General features: G+C 39.3%; 1 protein-coding gene and 1 non-coding gene across 5 annotated transcripts in view; one reads left to right on the plus strand and one right to left on the minus strand.

Annotated features, from left to right (window-relative positions):
- Frmpd1 (FERM and PDZ domain containing 1) overlaps positions 1–21,796 on the minus strand; it is a 161,969-nt gene that overhangs the window by 123,353 nt on the left and 16,820 nt on the right. The window lies entirely within an intron of this gene.
- On the plus strand, positions 7,936–8,042 carry LOC141415896 (U6 spliceosomal RNA). Its single transcript, XR_012440847.1, has one exon. It is a non-coding gene; the product is annotated as a U6 spliceosomal RNA (small nuclear RNA).

Consider the following 21,796-nt stretch of genomic DNA (forward strand, 5'->3'; position numbering starts at 1 on the left):
CACCCAGGTTAATGACCCCAACGAACCTGTGTCCATATGCTTTTATGTGTGTGCCACAATAGCTAAAAAACACCGGGCCTTAGGGCAACTGTGGGGGCTAGACTGGGAAAGGACCTTGTCCTTCCCTGACCTTGTCAGGTTAAATGACAAGTATATATGCCCAAAAGATAACAGTTGGACATCCGGTTGTGCATCCTATGAACAACTCTACTATGCTTATTGGGGTTGTGAAAGGTGGAAAACTTGGCTAAAAGGGGAGGGCCATACCTCACATGGAACTGTGCTCTTTTACAAAAAGGAAAACAACCCCTGACTGCACTCTTGGTGCCTGTAACCCTGTACATTTCACTGTTTACAACCTCAATGAAGCAGGCTGGGAAGTTGGGGAAAAGTTTGACATTTTAATCTATTAAAAAGGAAACAGACCCCCGTACTTTGCTGCATTTTCAACTTATCATGATCACTCATGAGAGCTCCTCATACCAGGCCCTTCACTCCTTTTATGAGGACATACAAAGTGAGTTTCCCATCTCAGTTACAACCAAAAACTGTTCCTCTCACTAGCTAATGTTTGTGGAGGAATGAATATGAGAGACCATTGGCCATGGGAGGCAAAAGAGCTAAACGCACAAGAGCCCTTTAATGAAACCACTCCCCCTGCCATAGGGAGAGCGTTTGGCTCCTAAAAACTATTATTGGGAATTACTGTATCTCCTGTCCAAAAGGCCAATTCTCCACCCCAGTAGGGAACTTTATCTGCTTGGAACAAAAGTTTTACACTGACTCTACTCAGGAGACTGTAGTGGGGGGGCTCCAAATAGACAAAGTCCCAACCTCACCTGCTGGAAAACTTCTCTTTAACAGCCTGGAATAATCTCAATCTGAGTAGCTGCTGTTTACAGATTAATGACAAGATGAAAAAAGCTTGCCCATGCTCCTGTGCAGACCTGGAAGGGATGGAGCCCCAGTGATCTATTTGGGGGCTAGTTCTCAACTCTAGATGGGTTCAAATAGGGACAATGTTACTTATCTTAAAAGCATGCCTGATATTATCCTGCCTAATCCCCCAGTACTGCAGTCTTTATCGAGATGATGCTCTTTGACCCAGAAGTGGATCTGAGCATGAAAGGGGGAATGTGGCAGGAAGGCAGGGAGGGGGGAGAGAGATTAATGAGTGCTACAGTGAAACTGGAGTTGGGGAATGTTACCTAGAGAAAAGAGAAGGGTCACCTCGCCCCAGAGGTTAAAACAGCCAATAAAATAACATGTGATCATGCATGGGACAAACTTTACCTCCTCCACGTGATTTCTGTAACCTGCTCTAAATGGTATATAGGGAAAGCCCCTTTTGTTCTTGGGGCTCAGCCTTTGGACATGAGTCTGCTGAGTTGTTGCTGGCTTTCTTAATAAATTTGTTTCTCAAAAGCTTTGGTGCCCTCTCAGTCTGTCTGAGCCCTCCTGCAACAATATAATCAAAGTATTTCACATACATGTATTAAAATAGAATAATGAAATCTGCCAAAATTGTTTTAAAGGTGGAGGAGGAGGGATATGAAAGATTAATAGATGGGATGATTTTGATCCAAGTACATTATATGCATGTATGGAAGTAACACAATGAAACACTTTTGTATATTTAATATATGCTAATTTTAAAGAGGAAAAAAAGACAAAAAATGGACATAGAAGAAGGAGAAGAGGTGCAAGCCAAAGGCATAGAAATCATATTCAATAAAATAATAGCAAAATTTTCTCAAATCTTGAGGAGATGGTGGGCCAGGTTCAGGTGGCTTTTAGCATACCAAATAGACAAGATCACAAAAGAATCTGTCCACAGCATATTATAGCTAAAACTTTAAATCTATAGAACAAAAAAAAGAATATTAAATGTTGCAAGAGAGAATCTCCATGTCACCTATAAAGATGAACCCATCAGAATAACAGCAGATTTCACTAAAAAAACTCTAAAAGCCAAGAGGGGATGGAATGGTGTATTTTGAATCCTGAAAGAAAATAATTGCCAATCTAGATTACTGTATCTAGCAAAGCTATTGTTTATAATTGAAGAAGAAATAAAAATGTTCTATGATAAACAAAAACTAAAGGAAGTCATGACTACTAATCAAGCACTGTAAAAGATACTTAAGGGAATCCTAGATACAGAAGAGAAAGATAAGTGCAATCATAAAAACACAGAAAGGAATAAATCTCTACTGAAAGAGTAGATAAGCAAATGAGGACTAGGAAACAATCAACCACTATAAAAACAACAAAATGACAGAAATTACTATATATATTTCCATAATAAAAGACATTGAGTGGTAGATTGGATTAAAAAACTAACATCTAATCACTTGTTGCCTACAAAAAATGCACCTCACTAGAAAAGACAAACACAGGCTTAAAGTAAAAGGAAGAAAAATGATATTCCAAGCAAATGCAGCCCCAAAGCAAGCAGGAATAGCTATACTCATACCTGATGAAGCAGACTTCAAACCAAAATTAGTCACAAGAGACAAAGTTCACTTCATATTAATAAAGAGAACAATCCATCGAAAGGATGTAACAATTATAAATACATGTGCACAAAACATACACATACCCAATTTCATAAAAGAAACACTACTGAACATAAAAAGCACACACAGACCCCCAACTCAATAATAGTGGATGGCTTTAATACCCCGTTCTCACCAGTAAAGGCTGCCTGATTTGGAAGCTTAGCTCAGCAGGAAAGTTGCTGCTCAAAACCTTGAGTTGGTTTCCTGGCACAGAAAAGTAGACTTAAAGTTTGGATTCTAAGCTCCAGTACTGGCTTTCTGGGGTCCAGATTCTTATTCCCTTCAGTCTCCAGACACTTTGTACCTAATGTTGTGACATTCTCAGCCTCCCAGGTTCCCACAATTAACAGTCTGTTCTTCTCTAGGATTGTGCTGCTTGGTTCACAGGTCAGAAATGACAGTGTTGTGCTCTTAGTTTGTTGGTTTTCTCCCTGGTCCATGCTGAGATTTCCTTGATGTAACTGTGACTAGTGGTAAGGCTATGCCGAAACTCAAGATTCTACTTTTTATCTTGTGGGGGTTTCTGTGTTGCGGTTGATACAATCTTGTCAATTTCTGCTGCAGGGCTGGCCTGGTTGGACCAGAGAGCTCTGCCACTTGTTGCTTCCCTCACCATGCTCTCTCCCTCCTGTCTTCAGAGTCCATGCTCAGTCTGCACCCATCAGTACCTGCCAGTGAGTTTGTGGGATGCTAATGGAATTGAATCAACTGTGCCACCAGTACTGATTTCCTAGCAGTTCTGCATCGAGTAAGGTGTGTCCATGAAAGAGATGCAGATTAGTATCACCCAGCTACCATCCTGTGAGCCACAACACCCATATTTGAATATTCAATTTTAGTTTTTGGTGGTACTGGGGTTTGAACTCAGGGCTTTACACTTGCTAGACAGGCACTTTACCACTTCAGCCACTCTGCCAGCCCTTTTTTGTGACATTTTTGAGATAGGGTCTCATGAACTATTTGCCTAGGCTGGCCTTGAACCACAATCCTTCTGCTCTCTGCCTCCTGAGTAGCTAGTATTATAGGTGTGAGCCACCAGCACCTGGCTTAATATTCAATTTTTAACCATATCTTCTCCCTCTCTCTCCCACAGTCCTCTCCATTTCTACCTTCTTTCCATCTACAATTAGAGTAATTCTTACTTATTTTTCTTCTCTCTCAGTTCTGTCATCCACAATTCTTTATTGCCTTTAATTTTAACAGGTAGTTAGATTGGCAGGTCATTTTTTTGTTTATCTTCTTTTCTCTTTCTCCTTTCTTTCTCAATACACCTTTAGCTAGGTCTTCTCTATCTCATTCCTCTTTCTCATTAACCCTCTCTATTAACTTTAGCCACCTTCTCTTCCAGCCTTATAACACCATGTATCTTATAGCATTATCCCTCCTATCTTCTTTCCATTATTACCCTTACTAACTAAGGTCTTCCTAGCTCACAAAGTATTATGTTTGCTCCTTTATTCCTCTAAAGTAATTATGCTTTATTAGATTCTCATGGTGGGTGTCTATCAACTGTGATTGCTTCTGCAGCTAAGCTTCCTCTCTCTGGATGGAATAAGGGGCTGAACCCAGTGTTTAGGGCACTGTGGTTGAATGTTTGAATGTTTGATTACTAGGCATACACCCTCAGTTTAGTGACAGGAAAATATACCACAACCCAGTCTTGCTTAACTAAACATTGTGAAAACCGCAGCTGAAAGGACAAAGGAGATTAAAACCTCCTACCAATAACTTGGCCTCATATGCATAAATCCCAACAGAAATGGAAGTAATATGAACAAGGCAACAGGTCTCCTCCAAAAGTCAGCAATTCCACAATAAAGAACTTGAGTGATAGTGAAGCAGATGAAATTTCAAATAATGAACTCAAAAGAACCATGATAAGAATTATCAGCTAAAGAGGACATGTATAGACACTGAATGAATTCAAAGAAGATACAAATAAGCCATACTCAGGAAGACAAATATCCCAACTTTTCTCTCATATGTAGAATGTAAAAGGGGGGATGTTTGGAGGGGAAGAGGGAAAGGAGAGGGAGACTTGGAGGGGGGTGAAAATTATCTAAGTAATTTATATTCATGTATGAAAATAGTACGATGAAACCCATTAAAATGTTACAAAAAAAGGTGGGTGGAAGGGGGATAAGAGAATTTGATCAAAGCATATTATATGCATATATGGACACATCAAAATGAAAATGAAACCCCTTTGTACAATTGATATATGCTATATAAAAAAAGAAATACTTGAACAACTTCAATATCATAGGAATTTAGCAGGGATGCTAGTAATAACAAAAGTAAAAGAAGGGCTGGTGGAGTGGCTCAAGTGGTAGAGCACCTGCCTAGCAAACTTGAGGCTCTGAGTTCAAACCCCAGCACCACAAAAAAAGTAAAAGAAAAAGCAAGGGTAAGTTAGGACTCCAAAATTAAGCACTGAACTAAATAATCTTTTAAGAAACACATGCATGCGTTCCTCCTTCCAGCACACCCTTCCACATGAAGTTACAATACATACTAGAAAAACTATTCCTCTGATCTTGTCCCCAATGAATAATGTGAACCAGGAATTAAGAATGTCTTATACAACGATTCTTTTGATCAGAAGAATGCCCAAAAAAGTTATAAGAAACATGCACCCATGTCACAGATCCTTTAATTGGTAAGATCACCCTAATCCCAGTATCTATGCTTATGTGATAACCACAGAACATTGCAACTGCAAAAAGACTGAAGGTTACCAAGTTAGTAACACAAGGAAAACCCTTATCTGGAGTAAGTTGTAAGCTAAACTTCCTTACCTACTTTAACTAGTATAAATATTCCTGGTGGAAAAAATTTCTCATTGAGTCTCCACCTAGGCCTGTACTCCACCCTTTCCTTACTTCTCACTGCTTAGTCTTACTTGCCTAATAAAATCTTTTTTGGTCTTTTACCTTGTAAATTGTCTTGAAATTCTTTTCTCTGATAAACTCAAGAACCACAGGATGGGATGATGAGGTGAGGTTTTCTCTTGTATCAAAAAAAAAAAAAATGCTCCTTGACCCTTCTTCCAGTGAATAGCTTTGCTTTTCCATACATTCCTGCCATGATATGTCACCATAGGTCCAAAGCAACAGGGTCAACCAGTCATGAACTGAAATCTCCAAAACTGAGCCAAAATAAATCTTTTCTTTCTATAAGCAGATATATCTCAGGTATTTACTACAGTAACAGAATGCTGACCAACACAACATCCATTCATGATAAATGCAAGAAGCTAGGAATAGAAGAGAATCTCCTGGACCTAACAAAAGTTGTCTACAATAAACCTGTTGCTAACATGATATTTAATGGTGGAAGAAAGAATACTTTATCACTAAAATCAAGACCAAGTCAAAGTGTCTGCTCTCACTATTTCTATTCAACCTCATGCTGGAAGTACTAGACCGTGAAATGAGGCAATAAAAAGAAACAAAAATACATGTTGGAAAGATAGTTGGAAACTATCTTTTTTGTAAATGACATGATTGTCTACCTAGAAATTTCAAAAAAAACTATTAAAAAGCCATTAAAACTAGTAAATAAGTAGTGCAACGTTAATATTTTAAAAATCAGCTTTATTTCTTTATACTAGCCATGAAAATTGAAATAAAAAATAAGTACCATTTGTAACTCTACCAAAAAGTGAAATGCATAAGATTAAAATTCCCAAACATGTGTAAGATCTGTAGGCTGACAAGTACAAAACACCGGTGAAAGAAATTAAAGGAGACCTAAATGAGTGAAAAGATATTCCATATTCATGGATTGGCAATACTAAGTGATGTTAAGATGTCAATTCTCCCCAGACATAGAGAAGCAGCGTGTTTCTGTAGAAATCAGGTTGATTCTAAAATGTGTATGGAAAAGCAAAAGAACTAGAAAAACCAAAACAATTTTTTAAAACAGTTGGAGGACACATAGTATCGAGTTTCCAGAATTACTGTAGGCTGAAGTAATCAGAAGAGTATGGTATTGGGGAAAGGTTAGCTATTTAGATTAATGGAACAGAATAGAGAGACTGACCACACATATATGGTCAATTGATTTTCTATGATAAAAAAAGGATATTCTTTTCAGCAAATGGTGCTTGGCTAATTACAAAAAAAAAAAAAAAAGGCAACACAAAAAACCCAATCATACCTTGTACTATATGTAAAAATTAATTCAAAGTAGAACCTAAATGTGAAACCTAATACAATAAAATTTTAGAAGAAAATGGAATTATGAATATCTGATCTTCAAAAGACATGTTAAAAGAATGAAAAGACAAGATATGGACTAAGAGAAATTATTTTCAAATAAAAAAATAAATAAAGGACATACATTCAGCATATATATAAAGAACCTTCCAAACTCAATAGTAAGGAAACAACCCAGTTTTTAAAATGGCAAAGGATTTGAGCAGGCACTTCACCAAAGAAGCTATATGGAAGGCAAATAAGCACATGAAATGATACTTGACCCACCAGTCATCAGAAAAATGCAATTTTAAACCACTATCAGCTATTATATGTATTGGAATGGCTAAATTTTTAAAGGACAAAAATGACAATATCACATGCTGGTAAAAATATAGAACTAGAACTCTCTCATTGCTGGTACAAAGACACGATGGTAGCAACACTTTGGGAAACAGTGTTGTAAGTTTCTTTTAAAATTTAAAACGTACTTACCATACAACCCAGAAATCTACTCCTGGGTATTTATTCAGGTAAAATGGCAACTTAGCTTCATACAAAATCTATTCACAAATGTTTAAAGGACTTTATTCATAATTGCCCCAATATGAAACAACACAAATGTCCTTTACTTGGGTTCTAGAAATAAAAAGGAATAAATTACTTATAATCACAATAGTGTGGCTGGATTTCAAACGCATCAACTTAGTGAAAGAAGCTAGATTCAAGGCTACACAGTCTATGATTCCATTTATTTTATATTTTTACCCAGGAAAAATAATATTAAAAAATAGATCAGTGGTTGCCAAAGAGAAAGGGCAACATGTGGGGTTGTCCCCAAAGAGGTAGAGGGAGGCTTGGGGGCTAATCGAATTGTTCTATATCTTGATAGTGGTGGTGATTACACAACTGTATGTTAGTTTGTGAAAAGTCACATAATTATGTACTTAAAAGAGGAATTTTATTGTATGAAATTTTACCTTAATTTTTTAAATGACAAAAAAATAACCAAGCAATTCCCAAAAAGGGGAAACTGAACAGAAATATTTACTGACAAATTAAGTTGTATGGCAAATTCTGGGCAATATAAGCCTCCAGCTCTGTTGCCCTAGAACACATCATACAAATTCCACATTGAACATTAGTGAGTGGTTTCTCTTTAAAGAGGACATGCAGTGCTCGCTTTGGCAGCACATATGCTAAAATTGGAACCATGCAGAGAAGATTAACATGGCCCCTGTGCAAGGATGACACCCAAATTCGTGAAGCGTTCCATATCAAAAAAAAAAAAGAGGACATGCAGAGAAATTTTGAGTGCTTTCTTCAACATTGATTGATACAAAATGAAAAAGAAGTTGCCCATAGAGAATGTCCAATGTAAGTTGTAATGAGCTGCCATTTTCCACTATCATATTGAGAATTTTAGTAATATTTGAAGAGTGAAAAAGAGCCAAAAGATGATGGACTGGTATCTTCAAAATTCTGAGGAAATTGTTTTTCACCTAACATGTTTTAGTAAGCCAAGTAATCAGTCATGGAGAAGATAGAATAAAGGTATTTTCATGTTTTTTAAAAAATCTCCAAAATTTTACCTTCCATACATCTTGTCTTACGAAGCAACTAAAAGAGCTTTTCCAAAAAGCTGATAGTAAATCTAGAAGGAAAGAGATGAATTTCAGAAAACTGAAGAGCCAAAATAGAAGAGAGTTGAAACGGAGTGGGAACCAGTCCAGATGAACCCAGAAAGCACAGGACTGTGAGAAGGAAGTTTGCACAGGAGAAAAGAACAATCAGTGTGTTTAAGTAGACCAACCAGAATATTTGTAGGTACATACAGAGATTCTGCAAGATGTGATGAAAAAATAGTGACAAATACAGAGAAAGTATAACAAATGAGAAAAAAAATACATCAAGGCCATTGCCAACTCTTAAGAAAAGCTAAGGGCTATCAATACAAGAAGAAAGCATTTTGGGTACTTTATGGCCAAACAGCAAATTTCCTTAAATTTGCAAAGTTGTAATAATGCAAATACTGGCTAGCAATTGAACAGTCTCAAGAAGTAAATTAAAAAAAAAAAAAACCCAATAGTTAAATCTGGGACATGATGGGAATTCTAAATTCTTATCTTAACCATAATTAGGAAATATAGTTCTATTATTCCCATGGGTGATGTTTAAAATTGGTAAATTAACATATAGCAGTATAGGCATGTTGTTTAGAAATGTGAAGGTAAATAAAAGAGAAAACATAATAATTAAGTGTAGTTGCCTCTGGAGAGGACTGAGCGTGAGGGAGCAATGGGACAGGAGACTGCCGATTCTTCTTAAACACTTCCATTATGTGGGAGCCAGGGTGAGCATTTACACCACAGACAGTGGTAAAAACTACAAATCAAAACTTTTTATTTTTTCTAGAGACTCAGTTTATAGCATACCACTCATTCTCATTGGTTTGCTTTGTATAAGTATTACTTTGATTTAAAAAATAAAACTGAAACTATTTTTAAAACAGAATGATGGGCTGGTAGAATGGCTCAAGTGGTAGAGCACCTGCCTAGCAAATATGAAGCCCTGAGTCCAAATCCCAGTACTGCCAAAAAACCAGAATGACATTGCCCAATGATTATGATGCCTTAAGGAAGAGAACTTTCTCATCAACTATTATTAGTGAAAGTGAAAATTGTTACACACTTCTAGAAAAAAAATTAACTATATGTATTATATGACTTTTAAAAAAATAATTATATCCTTTGATTGAAAAGTTCTGTTGTAGAAAATTGACTTCAAGAAATTTGGTTTTTTTTGGGCTGGTGGAGTGGCTCAAGTGGTAGAGTGCCTGCCTAGTATGCATGAGGCCCTGAGTTCAAATACCAGTACCAAAAAAAAAAAATTACAGAAATTTGTTTTTAGTCTGACCATACCCCTTCCACTGAGGGATTATTCCTTCTTGATTCAAGAGTAATCTTGTTTATCTATGAGTTTTGAGAATGGCTGATCCCACTCACCAGGTAGGCACATAGCTCAGACTGGCTAATTACTGTACTCTGGACCTTGTCATAATGACTGGTTCATGTGACCCAGGCTGGGCCAATCAATGTTTCCCTGAGAGTTTTGCAAAGCTACCAGGAAAAATGTTCTCTTTATCTTTAGAATTGTGAATTATTAAAACTGCCTAAGCTGGTAGTTGCCAGTGGTCACTTTTACTGTTCTGTGGAAAGAGAGCTTGCCTGAGAATAAGGCCTCCATGGAAGAGAGTGGAGGTGAGGAGGATAAAGAGAAAGCTATGGTATTAAAGACATCATTTGAGCAATTGAATCCAGACAGCCCAAAGTCAATATATAACCTGAATTTTCAGTTATTACAATGAATTCCTTTTTTGTTTAAAATAGCTTGGCTTGGATTTCTGGTATTACCAGCTAAAAGAGCAGAAAACACCATAAATAGGTCCATTGATTTAGTTATAAGGATTGTCATCAATATATTGTACACAATATTAGAAAAGTGAATGTAGGTTCAGCAATAAGAAATTGTTAAATTATGATATACCTGTTAAATGGTACAGTAAAGAGTATTACAGAAAAATGGCAAGGAAAAATGTCCCTAAGATATTTTAAGTTAAAAAAAGTACATTCAAATAGATATATTAAACAATTCCATTACTAGTGTACATATCACATATCCTATCTATGTGTCCAAAAACACTAGGTACTGGCATGACCAGAAATTTTCTTTTCTTTTCTTTTTTTTTTTTTTTTTGCTTGGGATTGAACCCAGGGCCTCACATGTACTAGGAAAACACGCTATCACTGAGCCATATCCTCAGCTCTATTGTTTTCTTATTTTTATGAACAACATTTATATTGTAATTAACAGGTTATTTTTGTTATCTGGAAAAATATAAAAAGTATGATCTTAAGTTATACTCAAGAATTAGTATAAAGAAATGTGGAATTCATGAAAGTTTTATTTTAAACTATGTTGTTCAGTGACCTTCATATCAAGAAACACATTGGACTCTCCTTAAAGTTTAATACTAAGAAGATAATTTGTCTCTTTTGACAAACTGACATGCTTGTCTTTATTTGTAATGAAAGTTATCTAACTTATCACACATGTCTTTTTTGCCTGGGCTGTCAACAAAACTTGAATTACTTTTGGTGCTAAGCGACAGCAACTCTTTCTGACTAGTAACAAATCCCACAGCTTCACAGTGTATCCCGTTGACTTCAGATCTCAATTTTCTACTATTTCCTAAATTTCTTACCGCTGAAACTTGGTATGTCATACAAAACTACACAGTCTGATTACACTCAAACCCTCTTGCCTCATCTCTCACCACTCACACAAGCACCCTCTTTGCTGGCCACAATGATTTTCTTTTTATTTCCTTGTACTTTACAGTCTAAGCACTTCCCTTTCTAAATTTTTTTAAATTAGCTTTTATTGAGGTATAATTTACATACCACACAATTCACCTTAAATGCTTTTGAATGTGCTGTTCTTTTCCACCTTTTCTACTCAGTGATCTCCTCTTTGTCTTTAAGATACAGGTGATGTCACTCCTCCACAATGACACACCCATTACATCCAGACAAATGTAATTTCTTCTTCTGTAGGAGTTTCTATTTGCTTCTATTACAGCCCCTAGCACATTACATTGTAATTGTTGACATTTGTGTCATGTCTTCTAGAACGTGACCTTCTTGGGGTCCGGGTATGAACGTAAGGACTTTTCCACCACTTTACTGTCTTCTAGAAATGAATCATTGCTCAGAAGTGGTCAAGCTGCCTAGAGAAAGCTGCTTATACCCAGGATTAAATGACATAGGGGATACCACAACCGTGGGAGCTCAACAAAGAACCAAGTAGTTACTTTCTTGGGTTTGTCAGATGGCCTAAACCATGATGCACATTTCCCATGACAACCTCTAATTCCAGGCTAAAGGGTATAAGAGAGTACTTCAGGAAAGGGTACAAGTGAAAGCCCCATATAGAATAGCTTCTACAGAACGTTAATGGTGCCAACAATATACTGTATTTCATTGGATCTCAGGTATCATCAACTGAAGTCATATCCCAGACTCACAGATTAAAAAGAAAGATGTGCTTCTTACAGTTGGTAAATTATGGTAATTGTTATGGACTGACTGTGTGGGTCCACCTAAAATTCATTTGTGATGGTTAGGAGGTGAAGCCTTTGGCAGCTGATCAGGTCATGAGGGTGGAATCCTTACGAATGGAGTTAGTGCCCTTAACAGGGAGTGGAGAAACCAGAGTTCTCTCCTTCCGCTATTTGTAGGACACAGCAGCCTACAACCTGGAAGATGATCCTCACTAAGCCCTGGCTATGTTGGCATACTGATCTCTGACTTCCAGCCTCCAGATCTATATGAGATAATTTTTATTGTTTATAAGTCAGTCTATGGTATTTTGTAATAGCAGCCCAAATAGACTAAGATAATAAATTGTTACACACTTTAAAGAGAAGCAAGGAGGAAGACAAGACAGGATGGAGAACTTCAAACACCCTAGACTCTGAAAAGGTTATATAGCAGCACCCATGATGTTCACGTTCCCACCCTGAGAATTTCAATTTTTCCTAAAAGCAAAAATTATAAAATAAATATAAAGAGGTTTGATAAATTTCTGATTCTTCCTATAAGAATTATTTTAATGCTTTTTGGGAAGAATCAGATAGTGAATGTATTCTAAACAAAAATAATGTTAGTGGGTGATCCTGCATTGCTAGTGCCCTAGCACACACTTAGTGTGCCTACAATGGGTAGTGCTGGAAAAAGAATGGGGGCCATTGACTCAGTCCACTCCATATAGAGCAGCCCCCACTCTACCTCATTTTAGCAGCTGGGAATTAGGACTCAGAGCCCCAATATCTGCCTCCATTACCTCCATCTGTTTTGTGGACACTTCCATAACTTCGTTTATAGAAAAACAGAATGACTAATTGAGCATGACTCTAACTTGAGTGTACCTCAGAATTATGTGGAGCGCTTATTAAAAGACATTGCTGGGCCCCACCCTAGAGTTTCTGCTGAAATAGAATTTATATTTCTAACAAGTTCTTAGATGTTATTGGCTCAGGGACCACATATTTAGAAACATGGACCTGGCTTAAAATATTCACTTTATGGTGAAGAAACTGGAGCATCAAGAAGAGAGGAAGCTTACCAAAGATGACACACTAAGAAATCCAGGCCTGAACCAAACCCTTCTGCTCAAGCTACATCAAGTCCCCTCCCCTCAAGGGAGTTCTATCAGCTCCTAAACCAGAGAAGAACGATATATGGGCCTGAAAAAAACTTTGCATTCATAAAGTCTGTTTTATACTTAAAATATAAATACAGTTGCTATTAATCAAGTGATGGCCCTTGGATCATTATTTTTATTAATGAAACAAACCCATCTAATCTAAGCTTTATTTGATTCCCTTTAAAACTTGATTTCTCCTTCCTCCCGTTCTGTTCTTTTTCTCTGGGTCAACATTCTTCAGAGCAATTTGCAGTAACATTTCCCCAAAGACTAATAATATGTTTACAAGTTCTCTTTTGTCTTGAGTCCAAGTGTCTCCTTCCCATTTTCCAGTAAAATGCCATGCTGCTGCTGCCCTATCCATTACCACAGAAGCAGAAGGAAGTCAACTAGGACTTGAGGGATTGGTGTGCACAGCCTTACCACACAAAACACTGCAACAAGCTTTCTGTGGAAATCCCAACTGACAGCAATTAGATGGAAAGACATCCTCAAAGGCTTACTAGTCTGAACAATATTTTCATTTAACCCCCATTTTCTTAGGAGTCTATTATGTGCAGAAGAGCTCATTTTTCCTTTTTTGACTGAGTTTTAACTATGCAATTGTAAGTCAAGGTCCTATTTCTGAGTACCTGATGTGTCCTATTCATTGTTTGGGCACTCATAAATGTTAGCTGAATTGAGCTGAGTTCAAGCCTGATTGGATGTGCTGATAGGGACCTCCCATTCTTCCCATGGCTTTTTAGTCTGCATATAGATTTTCCCAATCAAAATCTGGCAATATTTTCACAGCACCTGAGTATGTATCCTTTGCCACCTGACATCCCCAAACTAAAGAGATTAGAAGTAACCCACTTCACGAGAAGGCATGATGAAGTAAAATGGAGCTGTTTTAAATGAAAACCCAACAATGACTGGTGATGGAGAGGACCTTGACTTTTAGGATTCATCTTGCACAGTGACATGGGAAGGTGACAAAGATATAAAGAGCAACAAGTAGAATTTTGTGAGGAGAGCTGTCATTTCAGAAGTTGAAGAAGGAGAGGTAGAAGATGAAAGAGAAAGTAAAGAGGTGTCTTGGGGATTTAGCATGGCCCTTGAACCGGGAAAGTTGAGGATGAGGAAAATTCTATAACTCAGGAAATGATGTAAGGAGCTTAGTCTGGACTGCAGAGAGGAGAGTGAAAGGACTGTGCTTCTGCTGGACTATGGAAGCTGAAGGAAGCAACCCTGGGGAAATGCAGGGAACTGGGCTAGCAAGGCAACATGACAGGCAGAGGAACTGACAATGACTATTAAGCCCAGTTATGTGTGGGCTTCTCTATTACACAAGAAGAATGAAGACAAATTTACAATCACCTGCAAAGCAATACCTTCACTCTAAACCAATGTTTCTCAAACTACAAAGTATATACAAGTCCTCAGGAGCCTTGCTAAAACACCAATTTTAGAGCCTCAAACCCCACAGGTTCTGATTCAATAGGTGTGTGGTGAGACCCACAATTGGCACTTTCAACAAGCATCTGCTCTGTACTTAGGAACTACCCCGTATTCAGGATAGTTAGGTCCTTGGTTGGCTTCATTTATCTGTGTTGATGTCTGGGGCCAGTAAATAAGGAACACTTCAAGAGTACAGGGTTCTTCACATGCTTGCTAAAGCAAGCAATATATAGGACTTCCCTCAAATGACTTCCCAGCAGGGAGCTCGCTACCTGCATTTCATCTAATGTACTTAGTGAAATCAGAGGTATGAATTCTGGAGGAAAATCATTGGTTAACTTATGGAAGGAACTAGCCTACTATCTCATTTAAGGCCTACCCCTGAGGATCAGACCAAGAAAAGCAATTATAGTACAAAAGCCAAGTCTCTTCACACATGGGATTTAGAGATTTCAAACAGCTTTGAAGGGCTTTTCATCTTTCAAACTGTTACCTCCTCCAAATCACAGTGTGTGCAGCAGTTCTATGCTATGCAAGGAAACTAGTAAGATCAGGTAAGGAATCCCATACTCAGACCTTGGATACCTGTTCAAAACTATGAAAAATGTCTCACTCCAAAAACATATGAAGGAATTTCCCCTTGATGAGCCAAGTTAAATATTTCCCACCTATTTTAATCCAGAGGAGTCTTAATTTTTTCCTGGCACGTTATTAGTGGTTGAGGAAGTTAAGAAGTCCCACAAGCCACAAAGCTGATTGAAGGTGATCGTGCATGACCACTGGAGAAAGGAGTGTGTGTTCAGGATTCAGCCCAAGTTATTCCAATACCATAACCATTGTCTGAGCAGCCCTCCAGGCCAGATTCCATGCTGGTAGAGTAGAGAGCAGCAAAACAAGAATGGAACAATGTCTCTGGTTTTTTTAATGACTAACACCAAAATTTAATTTAAAAAATAATTTTACATCCTTCATCTCATTTTATTTTCATAATAACCTTACAGAGTAAACAGAGCAGGGATTAATACCATCATTCTACAGATAAACTGAGATTCAACAGTTAAATTATGTGCCCAAGCTTGGCCCTCACCTTTCATTGTCTAGATTTTATTACTAGCCTTTATCATTAAATGAGTGATACCTATCATATTGGAATCAGGTTTCAAGGAAAACACTCTGTCTGAAATCCCCACTATTTAGGAAACTCTAAGACATTAATACCTAAAATATGATATATTTTAGCACTCTGTGTTGGTCAGTCTACATTTGTTTCCCTTCCCTTCTCCCCCATGTATATGTTTTTGTTCACTTTTTATTCCTGCTCTGTGCCTTAAGAGGCACACCTCTTTAGCTACATCATCTGGTCACCTTGTCAGGTGAGTTTGACTAATGGAAGGAACAAGGGAGATATAAATGGGCAGAAACTAAGAGAGGTCAGGTTATTTCCTACTCCCTTATTTGTCCTCCCTAGACCTCAGCATTTGCTGGGTGGCCCTCCTCCCAGTTCTCACTGGAAGCTGGTAATACTATTTTCTCCCCTTCCTCCTCAAGAGGTTAAAAACTTCTTACTCTGGCTAGCTTCTGGGTGCCTCAGGAGCCCTTCTTGGTTCCCTTGATCCCCTCCACCCCCGCCCCACACCTCTGTAAGTAATGCCTCATTAAAGTCTCTTGGATCACCTCAGATTCTGTTTCTTGCTAGAACTCTGAACCACATATTCTGCTCCTCCATGGTCCTAATCTGTAAAACTAAACCTAATATACTCAGAGAACCACAGTGAGCCTAAAATATCACAGTCACAAAAATCACTGATTTCCCTCTTTGAATAACTAATGCTTGTTTCTCCAGTGCTTATTTGCCACAATCATACCTTGGGCCCTGTTTATCCCTGGCCTGAACCTTTCTGGTGGTCTGTCTTCTAGGTAGACTCCTTTCTGTAAAGTCTCCCACCTCCATCAACTCTATCCACAGCCTGCTACCGGACAGAACTTCCTGATGCATGATTCTGACCATATCAGTCCTGCAATGGCTCCCAAGTGCCTACAGAATAAATTTCAAACTCCTTAGCCCAGCATACAGGGTGCTCACCTATGGGCCCAGCTGAACCCACTACTTACCCACGTGTCTCTGGGCTCTCTTATTCCTCTATCGCATCCTCCCCTAACCCTGCACCAAAATGTATGATCTTCATTTTTGTTCACACTGTTCCCTCAGCTTAAAAGGGTCTTTCTTTTGAAACTCTTCACAGACCGAGGTTCAGAAGGAATGCTGCCTCCTGCCTGAAGGCTTTCTGTTTCTTTACAGAGATAAACAGCCACTTTCTCTTCTACACTCACATCAGTCTTTTTTTTTTTTGTCCCTTTCTTATGGCATATGTTGAACCTCTCAGTACATAATGTCCTGCATCCTATTCAAAGCACCCTTCCCAGCTCTCTGGCTAACGATAAGCACAGGACATAGTATAGAGTAGGTCTTAGCTCACAGGCACTGGATGAACACATGTAGGAATGAATCCAATTTAGGATCCCTTAGTCCCTAACATCATGTCTCCCATGTGGTTAGATTTGCAGCATTTGAGTGATTTACTGAGCAAGCAGAAAATATGCTAAATGTACTACATGAGATCTGCATACCAAACTATTTTGTATGACTATCCCTTAATATTAATGTATATTATTTTATGATGTGTCATTCAAAAAAGATCTCTTTTTGGGGAAAGTAGTACCACATACATAAGCATATTTTTTAAACTGAATGTGCTAAAGCTGAACAGGATCTAAAAGGGGTTTTGGAAGGGCCAATGGATGCATGCAGCTTTGAAATCCTCTTTCTTTCTCATTTCCTATCAGTCAGCCCCATCCTTTCCTTGCATCCAATTTTGTTTAATGAGGCTACTGCAATGTATTTATTTTGGAGTGATTGAATTTAGAAAGACATTCATCTAACACGCAATTGCTGCCACAAGCTGAATGGCTGAATCAAAACAGGGATGACGGCATTAATCTGAGGACAGCTGTTTCTTATCACTTCTAACACACACACACACAAAAGCTCAGGCCAGGCTGGAGTTTCTGCCTGAGTTGCAAGAGAGGATTGATATGATCTAAAGCAGAAATGTTCCTGGACAGGTGGTGGTAGACAAAAGGCAAAAAGAAGAATGCACTGTGAGGGACTAGACCTTGGGTTTTAGAACTGTTTGTCTGATTGTGAGGAATGCTACTGACCCCTTGGGATGCTCAGGAAATTCTAATTACAATGAAATAATTTGATAAGGACAGCAGAAGCATCCATGCTGGTAACTAACCTTTTTAAGAACCTTTTAAGAACAAATCTGTTGTCATTATTTGCAGCTATTAAAAAACAATGAGAGCCAGGCATGATGGTTCATCCCTATAATCTCAGTACTTGGGAAACTGCAGTAGAAGGTCAATCTGTGCTATATAGAGAGTTCAAGGCCAGCCTGGGCTACATAGCAAGACCCTGTCTCAAAGAATAAAGTGAAATGAAATGAAATAGTAAAAAAAATAAAGTAAAACAAAATAAAATAATTAAAAACAATAGTGTTAGCAATATCAGTACACATCTCATGGTTTACAACAGACTTCTACATTACCATCTCAAGCAAATTAAGCAGCTACCCAAAGTGCCCACAGCCCAGGGACTACTGTAGTTTGAACATGTCTCCCAAGTTCACATGCTGGAAACTTAAAATCCAATGTAAGAGTGTTGGGAAGTGGGGGCCTCATGCATGAATTAATGTCCTTACTGAGGCAGTGGAGAGAGCACAGCAGGTTGCTATAAAGGAGAATTTTCTCTTTGTGCTTCCTCATTCACACATTCCTGTTCCCTTGCTGCCATGTGTGATGCCTTTCCATACAATACAGCAAGAAGGCCCTCACCAAGGCGCATGCCTATGTTCCCAGCACTTGAGAGATGGAGGCAGGAGGATAACAAGTTCAAGGCCAGCCTGGGCTGCATAGTGACTCTTCCCAAAATAAAATAAAATAAAAATAACAACAGCCCTCACTAGATGCAGCCCCTCAGTCTCCAGAACAATAAGAAATAAGATTATTTTCTTTATAAATTACCCAGTCATGATATTTTGTTATAGAATCACAAAATGGACTAAGACAGGGGCACATTGAGTATGGTTCATGCTGGAGAGCCCTTCCTAAAGAAATCTTTGAAGCTGGGCACCAGTGGCTCATAAATGTAATCCTTGCTACTTAGGACAGGAAGGAGTATGGTTCTAGGCCACCCTGGGCAAATAGTTTGTGAAACCACCATCTCCAAAATAACCAGAGTAAAATGGACTGGAAGGGGTGCCTCCAGCAGTACAGTACCTGCTTTGCAAGTGCAAAGCCTTAAGTTCAAACCCCAGCCCCACCAAAATGGAAAGAAAGAGAAAGGAAGGAGAAGAAAAGAGAGAACAGAAGGAAAGCAAGACATTCGTCTGCTTCAGTTACTCAAAACCCACAAAAAGAAGAAAGTATTACTTCTTTGAACTCAGGCACTTTCACTCTGAAAGCAACAATGTCCTTGGGGAAAAAAATACATAGCCAGCTCTACAGTTCACATGTGCCCAAGTATGTATGCATTCTTAGCTCCTCAGCAGAGCAGCTGGCTGGGGGCTTTGAGCAGGTCATGACCTAGTAGGAGAGGAAAAGCTTAGGGACCCAGCAAAGAAAAGGCAGACTGAGGCTGTGTTCTTTGCTTTCGGCAGCTTTTCAGGTAGCAGGAAACAGGCAGAGTGCTGTTAATTTCGATGGAGGATCTTAATATAGCTAAGAGCTGCAGAATAATCTGCCATCTACAACTATACACCTTTCAAAGGAAACAAAATGTTAGATTGCAATTTTTAAAAGCTCCAGGCTGGGGGTGTATCTGAGTGGCTTTGCATGCACAAGTGCCTCAGTTCAATCCCCAACACTGCCAAAAAAGAAAAGCCCTACGTTGGAGTCACAGTGTATTCTACTATAAGCAATACTTGCTCATTCAGTTGTCCATCTGAACAATTATTCGCTATATACCCCATAAACTGAATGACCAAAACTCATGGACTATAATGCAAACACACTTTTTAATCTTTTGCTTCTTTAAACTTATTGAGGTAGAATAGGGAGAGATCTTCTGCCACTAGAATAAACTGCAGCATAGCCCTGGACTTTGTTGATAACCCCAAAGTAGCTGAAAGTTTCACTTTAAGGCACAATTACAAGAACTGGGCATGGTGGTGCATGCCTGCAGACCCAGCTACTTTGGAGGCGGAGATAGGAGGATTTCCGTTCAAGGCCAGCCCAGACAATGTTAGCAAGAGACACTATCTGAAAAATAAGTAAAAACAAAAGAACGGGGTGGGGGGGTGGGGGGTGGGTGGGGTGGCTCAAGTATTACAGCACTTGCTAAAGGCCTTGAGTCCAATGCCCAGTACACCAACAAAGAAAAAAAAAAGACACAATTACAGACATTGTTTCAATTCAGTACATTTAAACATCCACGTCCAGTAGTAATAGAAACTGCTAACCTCCTGGGCTCCGTTGGCACACACCTGTATCCTAGCTACTCAGGAGGCAGAGATCAGGAGGATCGCAGTTGGAGACCACCATGGGCAAATAGTGCCCAAGACCCTATCTTGAAAATACCCATCACAAAAAGGGCTGGTGGAATGGTAAGAGTAACTGCCTACAAGCTTGAAACTGCTAACCTCATCCAAGGGACTTTCAGCCGCAGAGAATCTTCTCTTCCCTCCCCTACACTGCCGTCTTGCTAAACAGGGAAAGAAGGGTAGAGAGAAAGTCCATAAACAGTGCCTGCTTGATAGGGGCACTGGTGAGATGGTGTCACATTCTCAAGGCCTAGGAATTATCTGAAACAATCTTTCTCTTATGTGGCACTGTTATGAGTTCTTCAGGGACTTCCCCACCCCCAATCCTGATGACCTCTGGTCTGAGGATCCCTGAGACTGAGCAAAAACTGTCCTATTCAGCAGAAACTCCCCCAATCTCCGCTCCTCCCCTCCCCCCCAGCCCGCATCCAGCTTCCGCTGTACTCTCAGGCAGATCTAAGGTGCCTCCCACACTGGCTCTCCCCTGCAGCGACCCAGAGCTGCTCCTTGGAGCATTCTTTGTCTGAATGAATTCCGGGAGTGGTGGCCAATCCTGGAGTAGCAGCATCTCTCCTTTGCTTTGCTGCCAAAACATTAGTTGGCCCTGCTCTTTTCCGGTAAATTTTCCAAGCAGGAGTCAGACCAGTCCCCTGGGCCTCAACCACAGGCAACACAACTCAAACTCTGAGTGGTCCTGTGAGGTGAAGTGGGCACCCACATATCCCTTATCCCTGGGGCCAGGAGGGGCCCTTAGCGCAGCAGTTGTTCCCTCCACAGAAATCTTCAGAAGCCCCCAGCTGTCCTATCTTTTGACCCTTGGGGTGGGTAAGTGAGTAAGAGGAATAGAACCACTTTCTGCTATGTCCTTCTTTAATTTCCTCTGGGTGGTCTGCCCTACTACTTTGGGTATTTGATAGCTATGGCGTCCTGATTGTCTATGGAAACTTCTGGTCTCACGCCCTGTTACAATTTGCTCATTTATTCAGTCAACAATTATTGAAGGTCCACTCTTGTGTAGGTCTTTCCTGTTCCCTACATCCCTTCTTTTCCTCATTTATTCTTCATCTTCCTGATATCAAATATTATGCATGAAGAATCAATTGTTCCCTCTCTTTTCTCTCCTTCTTCTGTTGGGTCTGGAGACCTAATGGGCAGATGAGTGAGTATCCCATCCCCCATGGATAGACTGTAATTCCTGCATCCTGAGAAGGAGGTGTAAACCTGCATTCCTGCACCCTGAAGAGGAGATACAGGGTCTCATAGATCTGCCCCAGGGCTGATGAGCAAAATGCTCTCTAGATTGATCACCACTCCCATTAAGGGGTAAACAAATCAACTTATCTAAGAAAGCCCACAAATCCATGGCCAATGAAAATAGCCCACCTAACCCTTACCCAAACCCAGAGTTAAAACGTCCATAAAAGCCCCAGCCTTGGACCAGGAACTAGAGAAAAGGTTAGATCAAAAAGAATTAACCTAGAAGGTAACACCCACGCACAGGAAATCAATGTGAGTCAATGCCCTGTATAGCTATCCTTATCTCAACCAGCAAAACCCCTTGTTCCTTCCTATTATTGCTTATACTCTCTCTACAACAAAATTAGAAATAAGGGCAAAATAGTTTCTGCTGGGTATTGGGGGGGGGGAGAGGGAGGGGGCAGAGTGGGTGGTAAGGGAGGGGGTGGGGGCAGGGGGGAGAAATGAACCAAGCCTTGTATGCACATATGAA

Source organism: Castor canadensis, chromosome 13, assembly GCF_047511655.1.
Source record: "Castor canadensis chromosome 13, mCasCan1.hap1v2, whole genome shotgun sequence".
In the NCBI taxonomy this organism is placed as follows: domain Eukaryota; kingdom Metazoa; phylum Chordata; class Mammalia; order Rodentia; family Castoridae; genus Castor; species Castor canadensis.